Raw genomic sequence first — 10,984 nt, 5'->3', positions numbered from 1 at the left:
TGAAGCTCATTTATCCTGAGACTTTTCAATTCCAGAAGCCAATAATAATGGACAAGTACATAATTTGCAATTACGCTTTTTTGGGGGCACAAGCCAACCAGAGTTGGGTTTTCTAGGCCTTGCAACTAAAAAGTCCTAATTGCTGCCTTATGTATAGGATTAAATGAGATGGTAAGGCTTGGAAAACGCTTAGCACGTAGTAAGACGCCCTCCCCCCATACAGAGTTCCTATATTTTCAAGATGCCTGGAAGGAATTGTTTCGCTTAGTGCCATACAAAATGGCACACCAGTCAAATCCCAAACCCTCCCCCTCCCTTCCAAAACCAGCATTTTCTGCCTGCCTGGAGTTACACAGACATCAGCACACCAGCCCGAGGACCTGCTAAGCTAATTAGCCCAGCGTTACAGGCGTTACATGGACTTGCCGGAGATGATGTTTTACAAATTCGGGGTGAAATATTTAATTAATCAAAGCTGCTCAGCCACTTGTCACACCGAGTCAGTGTGTGCTCAGGCGAGGACCGGAGCTCCGTGGGAGAATGCCGGGGCAGACTTGTCCAGAACCTTCCACGTCCTTCACCACAGAAAACGATCGAACAGCATCAGCCACACTGGTGAACTCAGAGCACTTGTTCTTGGCACCTGACGTTTCACAGCTCTGGGGTGTGGGGGTTGTCCAGGACGGGCCACCGTCTATGCTGGGATTTCTATAGCGCTGTGTGAGAGCAGGTGACGTTCCATGCTTTGGAGACCGGATGTTTCCATTGCGGGCCAGGTCAGAGGAGAGGAGGCTGATGTGTGTGTGTGTGTGTGTGTGTGTGTGTGTGTGTGTGTGTGTGTGTGTGTGTTTGGTAGTATATGCATAAAATATTTCAGGGTAGACATCGACTGCTTCCAAAGAAGGGACACAGAATACCTGAAAACCCTTTTATAGTTGTAAAATATTAAGGGAAGGACCCCTGGATGTCTCAGTTGGTTAAGTGTCTGCCTTCATTTCTGGTCATGATCCCAGGGTCCTGGGATCAATCCCCACATAGGGCTTCCTGCTCTGTAAGAAGCCTGCTTCTCCTTCTGCGTGCCGTTCCCTCTGCTTGTGTGCTCTCACTCTGCCAAATAAATAAATAGAATCTTTAAAAATAATAATAAAATAAATATTAAGGGATAAAGCAGGTTAAAAAATGCATGTGAAAATTATTATAAAGATATATGGTAAACGTAACATAAATTTACATGAATCATAACCACACATATATACACATACATACTTTCACTATGATAATGTATATTTTAAAATTTAGTTGACTTTAGATTTTACATATTTCAAGAAGCATGCTCCAACATTTTAAAAAATAACAAAAATAGTAGACAGCATTGCTGTATTTCTACATACTTACTTAGTTAATATGTGTTTTTACACACAAACACACACACACATACCCACGCATGCACATTCATGAAGTCCTCACAACATCCCTGGGAGCTATGAACTATGATCACATCCATTTCCCTGATGAAGAACAGAGGCGCATGGAGGTTAAGGTTAAATGCCAGGCCCAAGGTCATGCTGCCAGGGAGCAGCCACAGGGACTTAGGCTGAAACAAACTGCCTTTGGAGCTATGCATTGCCCCTCTGGGCTAACTGGCCTCCTGCTGCCTCCGTGTCTTGTTTTGGGGTTCAGATCATAAAAGTAATATGCTCAGGGCAGAAAAAAATCAGAAAGTACAACAGAAGAACAAAGAGCACACCGTGCCATGGCACAGCACTCAGACACTTTGGTCCGATATCTGTCTGGTCTGATTCCGTGTGAGTACCTGTAGGCATGATTTTTTTTTTCTTAAAAATGGGATTCCATTTAATAAACGTTTTGTAACCTCCTTTATCACTCAATACACTATAAAAATGAAAGGACATCCTACCAAATGTACACACACATTATATATATATATATATATATATATATATATATATATATATACTTTTTCCAAAAGTAATAGATGATATATATATAATATTCTATAGTTTTCTTTTCCTTTAATTTTCTTTCTCTTTTTAAACTTATTTTTCTTAGAAACCATTCCCTGTTCCCAAGGAAAGAGCTTCTTATTCTTTTATAAAACTGTATCATGTTTCATTGCCTGCTTGCACCATAATTTATTTCACTAGTCCATGCTGGTAAGGTTATTCAAAATCTTTATGAGAGGTGACATTTGAACCGAGACCTAAAATAAGGCAGAGAGGTGAACGTCAGGAGAGAAAGGAAAGAAAACAGAGTCAAGACGGAGAGAACAGCACATGCAAAGGTCCTGAGGCCCATGAATTAGAAAGAAGGTAAGTGTGGCAGTAGCCCAGAATTGATGATGTTGGGCATTGCTAGTTCTGGAAAAAGTACCGAGTTCATCTGAAGAGTAAGGGAAGCCACTAACAGTTATGCATTTGGGAGACTTAAATAGAAAAGTCCACCTCCCCTTCTCTAAGAAGCCCTACCCAGGCCTGAGCTTCCTCCACCAATGGCATGGGCTGAATCAGGGAGAATCTTGACCCTACAGCTCTGTCCCAGGTAGCTGGCCCTCAACCGCTTCCTTTCAGTTAGTCAGAAAGAGTCAGTAACTTCCTCCGTCCTGCCTGAACTCCAGGGCAAAAGTGCTCTGCAGTATGTCGAGAACTCTTTTGTCATCTCCCAATGAGGACTGGGTATATAAAGATACAGGAGAGGTGTTAAGCCTTCAGTAATTACCACCTCTCGGGCGGGAGGAGGGAGTCCAGGTGGGGTTATGAAGAGAGAGAGTTTATTTTCTCTCCGAATCCCGGTGAATTCCACATTTTCAATAAGTCCCGAGGCCTGGGCTCAGGGTGTGCTCGTGAGTGTGTCCCTGGGTTCGAAGGAAGGGGGGATGGTGCTCCTCTGCCTGGTTTGTCCAACAGAGGAGCCAATCTGGTACCCACAGAAGCAAGTCAGTGTGGACACATTCAGGGTGACTGCGTTGGGAACCTGCTCGTGATTTAAACAACTATGTTCATTTCATTGAACTGGAATAGCCTCTCCACCACATCTCTGTGAATCAAGAACACTTCCTCCCAAGCCTTAGTTCCAGAATAAGCAATGTTGATGTTTCCCAAACTCTATGAGCTTCAGTGAGTCTGCCCCAAATAACTCCAAAATGGCCGAGACACAGACAGAAGAAGACTGCAGATTTTAGCACTTTCTATCCTAAGAGCCTATGAATTTAATGGGATCTGGGGTGTTACGAGACCCAAGACTCAGGTTTGAAAACATCCTCTCTCCTCTAGTCCCCAGAGCCCTTTTACTGGGAAGATGGCAGGAGCAAATGTCTAATTTGTCTCCCTATGACCACTCCAGGCCCTTCCAGTCAGTTCCATGCCTTTGCCTGGGTAATGGTTGTTTTAAAATCATCATTATTATAATTGTTACTGTATGTTCTGGGCTCTTTAAACATATTGACTTATTTGGTTCTCTCCATAGTGCTATTAAGTGGACACTGTTGTTATTTCTGCCTTATAGAGGAGAAAAGAGATTGCGGTGGAAATTCAGTGAAGCCGCTAATTAGCGACAGACCTGGAATTTGAACCTAGGTGGTCTTGACCTAGAACTCTGCCATCCAAGATGGCAGCTACCAGCCACATGGGGCTATTAATGCAGGAAATATAGAGAGTCCACGTTGAGATGTGCTGTGAGTGGAAAACACACATGAGATTTTGAAGGCTAGGGAGGAGAGAGGTAATATAAAAGTTCTCATTCATTGTTTTTCCTCTTGATTCCATGTTAAAAACGAGAATACTTTGGATGTCTTGGGTTCCATAAAGTAAGTCATTAAAGTTCACTCATCCTGGTTCCTCTTTTTTTCTTCATGTGGTTATTGAGAAATTTTTAATTGCATGACTCATCCTGGACATCCATGACTGGACTCTAGCGTTGGACTAGAGTCAAACCATTACGCTCTACCGTCTCTCTCATGCCTGGAGCCCCTGGTACTCATACATTTCCCTGCCATTAAAAGTTGATGATAACTTGGCCTTCATGCTGTCCCATGCTCAGGATCCTGCCTTCTTCTATCTCCACAGCTCCCACTGCCCTCCCCACTCCCTATCCCAGATTCACCAATCTTGTGCTTACTGGCCTGAGTCACTGGCCAGCAAGGCCAATGTGCCTTGTTCTCTTTCTGCTCTTGTCCATGCTGTTCCCTGACTCAGAACACTGTTCCCTGCCTTCCTCTAAGGCACTAACTTTCACTCACTTTCTTCTTTAGGAATGCTTTCCCTGACTGCCATGTTCCCCATCTATGCTCTCATGGCCTCCTGAACCTTTGATGGCACAACCACCACTTTATAACTACATTTATGTGGGATTTAATGATTACTAGCTTCATCATTCAGAATTCAATCAGAAGACAGAAATCTCCGGCTGTTTTCTTTTCTTTTCTTTTTTTTTTAAAGATTTTATTTATTTGACAGAGAGAGATCACAAGTAGGCAGAGAGGCAGGCAGAGAGAGAGAGAGAGAGGAGGAAGCAGGCTCCCTGCTGAGCAGAGAGCCCGATGTGGGACTCGATCCCAGTACCCTGGGATCATGACCCAAGCCGAAGGCAGAGGCTTTAAACCACTGAGCCACCCAGGAGTCCCACTCTAGCTATTTTCATAAGAAGAGTTTAATATAAAGAATTACCAACCCAGGAACTGGGAAGATCACACAAAGGTATTTCAGAGGGAGCTGCTGCCACCCCTGGGACTGGGGAATCACAGGAAGACGGCGGCATCATCGGAGTTTAGAAGCTTCGAGGAGGGACCCCCATGGAACTTACACTTGCCTGGTCAGGATGAGCTTGTACCCTCCATGAAAGCAGGGGTTGGGCTCAACTGCTCTTTTTCCCAGTTTCAAGAACACAGCCACTGAAAGATGGGAATAAAAGAACAAAAGCCTTAGCCCGGGAACGGGGGCCTAAGTGAAGTCACTTTCCAGTCCCAAGGCCCATCAGGAGGTTTGCTTTGGGGCTACACCAAGGATGGCTACAGAAAGGTCAGAATGATAGATTTTGTCACTGGGTTGGACGTCACCATGCAGGGCTGTCCCTGACTGTAGTGATGATACCCAGCTACCGGGACCACCTTTCCTATATCTAAGTTGGGGTCATTGGACAGACTAAGGAGAGGGCAGACCACTTGCAATTGAGACTTGATCAGAAGAAACGTGGACAAGAGTGGATACCACGGCTTCTGCCCCATCTTTCTCAATGACTAGCACCTACTCGATGGCCGATAAATGTTTGTTGAATGATAAACAGATCAAAGAATGAGGACTCTCTCTCCAGGAACACCCATCCAGAGAGACTCCTGCCTGTTCTCTCCACGTGTGGACAAAACGCTGGATAGATAGAAAGACAACAGGGCTCCATACTGATAACTCACGGAATGTTTTGCAGATTGGGAAACTGATCCTCAGATTCCTGGGGTTGGAGGGAGGGGGGCAGAATCCAGCACGCGTCAGCTCTCAGCTTTATTACCAGTATTATTATTTTCCAAATAAACACTTCATGCCTGTGAAACGCTCTGAGAATGGGACTTTTAATAATGTAAATATTTAATTCACTGTTGCCCAGTTCAATAAATAATGTAACAATAGTTTATTTTTAATTCCAAATGTTAAAAAATTATGCTCATTGATTTTAACTCACTCTTTACTTGTTGTCTTTAAGTAAGTACCTGTCAGAGTTCTAATACATATATACATGCACGTATATTTTTCCCCATAAGCCAGCACGAAGCTGGTAAGCGACAGCTAAGAAATTATAAATCATCAGGGGTGGGCCTATAGCTACTCACGTTAATGTCAAGAATTTGGGGGTGAATTTAATTCTCTTCTCACTGGCTCTCTCACAGGAATGGACTGAAGTTAGATTTCTCCTGGTGACTCAGAATGTCTGTTAAATGCCCGGCACAAGCTGGCTGACCTTGGGCAAGCCGCAAAACCTCTTTGGGCCTCAGTTTCCCAATCTGTAAAGTGTCACATCACCTCCAATGTTTCTTTCAGCCATACACAATCCTTCAGGTAGCCGGAATCACCGACCCCCGATTTAGACCGTTTCGCAGAGTCTGTCCATAGTCTCTAGATCTTTTTCACCCCTCATGGTGCAGACACAGTGATTTCAGAGGCCCTAAAAGGAAATGTTGGCAGCCTACGTGCCCTAATAACGAAAGAATTGGACTCCCACGCAAAGGAAATGAGACTCCCAAGAAATGCCCCCGTTTATGAAAGGGCAGAAGGAAAAGAGAGAGACTTTTCATTCTGCTGATGTTTAAACACTCGAGAACATTACCCAGGCATCGGATATCGTGGGACCTGGGGAGCCGGCGTCCCGCTAGGTTAGCACACATATGGAAAATGTTAGACCAAGAGGTGAGCGAAGTGCGAGTGTACATGAGTTCAAGAGACATCTCGATTTGTTTCTGGGAAAGGAGGAAATTGGCGAACACGGCAAACAAGCCAAAAGGTTGAATTAAGCTAAATCCCAGCAGAGGAAATCGGCACAGACTGGATGGGCCAGAGTATATATATTTTTTCTTTTCCTCTTTCCTTTTATGTGTGTGCGTGTGTGGGTCAAAAGAGGGGGACCATTGCCATCACCCCCTTCCGCACAGTACAACCTCTCTGTTCAAGATACTTGGCCAACACACCCTAGACATGTAGGTGTCCAGTGATCTGATCCTGATGTCACCACCAGCTTGCAGGGTGACCTGCAGGAAATTTCTCAGCCTCTAGGGAGCCCAGAGTCCTCCCATGGCATCTGGTAGGGGCTTTGCTTACACAGGACCGCAGGGGTAGAGAGCCGGAAGATGGGACTCAGGACCCAAGATTTTGCTAGAGAGGCCTGTGTTACCCACAGACCCAGCTGCACGTCCAGAGTCATCCTGAAATTCACCCAATCTCCCCGAGGAGAAAGACGGACCCAGAGCCGCCCTTCCGCACGGTCCATGGGTAGATTGTGCTGCATTTCAGAGACAGTGCTGCAGAATTCTTCAGAATTTGTAAGAGCATCTTTTTTCATTTAGAAGATACAGATTATATCTCATCACAGCATTGCCCGTAACAACCAAAGAGAGGGAGACAACTTATGTTGCAAACCAAAGACAACTATTAAAAATAGATCCTTATACTGGAACACTGAGCAACCATTAAAAATCAGGTTTTCCCAGATTTGGCGGCTAGAGAGGATTCTCATACACACAATTGTAACTAGCAGGAACCAGAAGAGTACAAATACTTTATATTATAAATCTAAATGTATAATACATATGTCAATGCTTGCAAATATTTAGGCACCGTTTCTGGAATGGGTAAACACCAGCCCATAGGTAATATCCAATTCACTGATGCTTTTCAAATAGCCTGTGAGCTAAGAATGCTTTTTGTTTTTTTCTTAACATTTTTTTAAAAGATTTTATTTATTTATTTGACAGAGATCACAAATAGGCAGAAAGGCAGGCAGAGAGAGAGGAGGAAGCAGGCTCCCTGCCAAGCAGAGAGCCCGATGTGGGGCTTGATCCCAGGGCCCTGGGATCATGACCTGAGCCGAAGGCAGAGGCTTTAACCCACTGAGCCACCCAGGCGCCCTTTAACATTTTTATTTTTAATGATCAAGAGAAAAAAATTTTAAAAAGAAGGTTTCACAGCCCATGAAAATTCTGTGGAATTCAAGTGTCAGCATTCCAAAATCAAGCTCTATTGGGACACAGCTATGCTCATTTTTTCAGGTAGTTATCAATGATTGCCCTCACACCACAACACCAGAACTGAGCAGTTGCCTCAGAATTTGCAGACGGCTTTGAAGCAGAAAGAATCTCTAGATGGCTCTTTACAGAAAAATTTTGCTGACCAAGCACTGAAGGACAGCCAGTTCACTGTGCAAGAGTTGGCTTGTATAGGCTTATTATTTTACTCTTAAAAATTTCTTGCAATCTCTACTTTTTCCTAATAATGACTATTCGGTGACTTTTATGCTAATCAAAACAGGTCCTTTGGAGTGCCTGGATGGCTCAGTCCTTAAATGGTCCTGGGATGGAGCCCCACATTGGGCTCCCTGCTCGGCGGGGAGCCTGCTTCTCCCTCTCCCTCTGCCCCTGCTTGTGTTCCCGCTCACTGTATCTCTCTCTGTCAAATAAATAAATAAAATCTGAAAAAAAAAAAAAAAGGCCCTTTTATTTTAAGTCCTGCAAATAGGGGCACCTGGGTGGCTCAGTGGGTTAAGCATCTGCCTTCAGCTCAGGTCATGATCTCGAGGTCCTGAGACTGAGCCCCACGTCGGGCACCCTGCTCAGCGGGGAGTCTGTCTCTCCTTCTCCCACTCCCCACCCCATGCTCTTGCTCACTCACTCTCTCTTGAACAAATAAAAAATATTTAAAATAAAGTAAAGTAGAATAAAATAAAATCCTGAGAATAGTAAATCTTTGATTTGTTAGAAAAACCTCCTTGCGGAATGGGATGAGCAGGGAAATGTTCCAAGGGATGCCAATAAAACTAGGTTCTTAATCCAAAAAGCACAACGACAGGACCACTATCCTTTATTGAGCGCCTATGACGTGCCAACATTGTACCGTCTTTGTCTGCAGAACCTCCTTCACCTTTTACAGCCATCCTGCACGGGCACTGCCACTACCTTCCCGCTGCCCAGAGCCCCAAAGCTGCTTGTTTGAGAACGCACGATGAGGGAGCCGGAAACCCAGCATCTTTCTGACCGACCCCAGAACCCAGTGTGGAGCCAGGAAAACCCTGCCTCGCCATGGAGGCAGAACATGGAGGGTGCAAGTCTGGCTCAGACCCTTCTTCCTCCAGCCGGAAGGGCAGGCAGAACTCTGTAGAAGGTGATGACAAGAAGGTGATGTCCGCCTGCAGGGTGCCCAAGAAGGTCGTGCCTCCGTGTGTCACAGTTGTTGTGTGCTATTCTAGCATTTGTCCCGTAAAGCTCTATTCAGCGATCATATTGCTTTTCCGTGTAAGAGGAGAAAAAAAAAAAAAAAAATCCCAGCCACAAATTGCAAGCAACGTGCTGAGCTGCTGACCAGATGTGCCAGTCTTCGGGCACTTGACCTGCTAGCTCATAATAGTTAACACGGGCCCCCCTAGAAAAGCCTGTAGTTAATAACATCCCCTTCTCTGTTCCCCAGGGACCCCCTGCTTCCTCCACTCTTATTACCAACACCCCCAAGGCAGGCGAAATGCCGAGGATTCTGAAAACAGAACGGGCAAATGCCTGCAGGCGCATGTGCCCATTTGGCCTCTACACTAAGGGCCAAGAACAGGGGGTGTGGTCGTGAGCAGCGGGAGGAGGGATTTGGGGAGGGGAGCGGGAAATAACGGAGTGCCAAGAGGAGGCTGCGCACTGGACTGAGAGGAGGACAAAGAAGAGGCATTCTGGCAAGAGGAAGTATCCGGTGAGGTTGACGTGCTCTGGTTCTTGCAGCAAAAACACACGTGGGACCAGTCCCAGATCTGCCATGTGCAAGTCCTGGCTCCCTGGGTTGGTCCCTTAACCCATTAAAACCTCTGTTTCCTCGTGTCAGAAGATAATGCCCGTTGCCTCTTCCTTGCGATGGCGTGAGAACGAAATGGGGAACGCAAGGAGGGAGCTCAGCCCAGAATGTGGCCCAGCATAAGACCTCGAACGGGAGCCCTGCTCTTACTGTCAGTCCTCTTGTGGTCACTATTATTATGGTTGTGTTGACATTAGGCTTTTTTGGGTTTGGGGATCATTTCAACAGTCACAGTTCCTCCCGATTCAAGCCATAAGGTGAAAGAGAGAAACTCCGGAAGCCTTTGAGCAAGCGTGGAGTGGCGAGTAAAATGGGCTTTCGTACCGTAACCTCTGGCCGTGTGAGCCCCAGCTCTGCACCAAAGTGGGAAGGACTCCCCTCTCCGAATCTCCGTCTTCTCCACTGCAGAGCAGTGACCCTAATATCTCCCTCACGACATGGTTCTAGAACGTGCAAAACAAAGAGGAAAACGAAGGCTTCTCGCCACGTGGGTTACTTACTGCCTGGCGACAGGACATGAGGCGATTTGATCAAAGGGTGAATGGGACAATCGTATGGCCTGTGACCTCCCCCCAGACCTCATAAGCCATCACCCATCTCATCTAACCCCCACCTCGCTAGCGCTCCACCCCCACCACGGCCAAGGTCTCAGGGGTCCCAGAGCAGTCTCCCCAATAGAGCAAGGTCTCCGTTGGGCTGGAAGGGACATCCTCTGCGTGGGTCTCCTTGCAAGCGTTGCCTGGCCCCGTGAGCTTCCCACTGGCTCCAAGAGGAGGTGCCGAGGTGCTAATGAGAACCAGATTTCTCTCCTTCTGGAGCTTCTCAAGGTTGCAGACTCCTGGGTTGGTCTGCCTTTTGTATCCTGAATTATTGGGCCAAGCTTTGGCCAACAAAACAAAATTGTTCGAGATTAGAGCAAGTGCCCAGAGAGCATGGAGGTAGAGAAGGGTGCATCTTTCGGACCATGTTTCTCGGAGCTGTGGGGGGTGGTGAGGATAGATTTGGCCGGGCACTGGGATCAGGTTATATTTGAACACTTGAGTCCTTCGGTTCCGGTGCCTTGAATAGCACCGAGGTGCTCAGTAATCATTTGTCTACTGAATCATCACCCCCAATTCTCAGATTCCTTGTTACGTCAAGGGATGGACAGACACGGAAAGCAGGGAATGTGCTGTCACCAGAACACCATGCGATGAAGCAGGTATGTTATGCTAGACCGCTTAATGGCAAACTATTCTACAAAGGGCCAGACAGTAGATATTTTAGGCTTCGCGGGCCATATGGTCTCTGCTCAGACGATTCTACTCAGCCCTTGCAGCCGTGGAAGCAGCCACAGACAACGCACACACGGAAGGGCCTGGCTGGGGGCCAACGCAACTTTATTTGCAAAACGAGGCAGCAGGCCGGATTTGGCCCGAGGGCTACAGTCCGCTGGCTCCTGC

The 10,984-nt window shown here is 46.3% G+C and overlaps 1 long non-coding RNA gene across 1 annotated transcript in view; it reads right to left on the bottom strand.

The window, feature by feature from the left end:
* Nucleotides 1-831: 831 nt before the first annotated feature.
* Nucleotides 832-10,984, bottom strand: part of LOC131811572 (uncharacterized) — a 183,615-nt gene continuing 173,462 nt past the window's right edge. The window contains exon 3 of the long non-coding RNA XR_009345999.1: nt 832-1,107. This is a non-coding gene — a long non-coding RNA (uncharacterized LOC131811572). The remainder of the gene's footprint in view (nt 1,108-10,984) is intronic.

The sequence above is a fragment of the Mustela lutreola genome, chromosome 11 (genome assembly GCF_030435805.1).
Source record: "Mustela lutreola isolate mMusLut2 chromosome 11, mMusLut2.pri, whole genome shotgun sequence".
NCBI classification, from domain to species: Eukaryota; Metazoa; Chordata; class Mammalia; order Carnivora; family Mustelidae; genus Mustela; species Mustela lutreola.
Note: the sequence above shows the minus strand (reverse complement) of the source record. Positions and strands in the feature narration are given on the sequence as shown.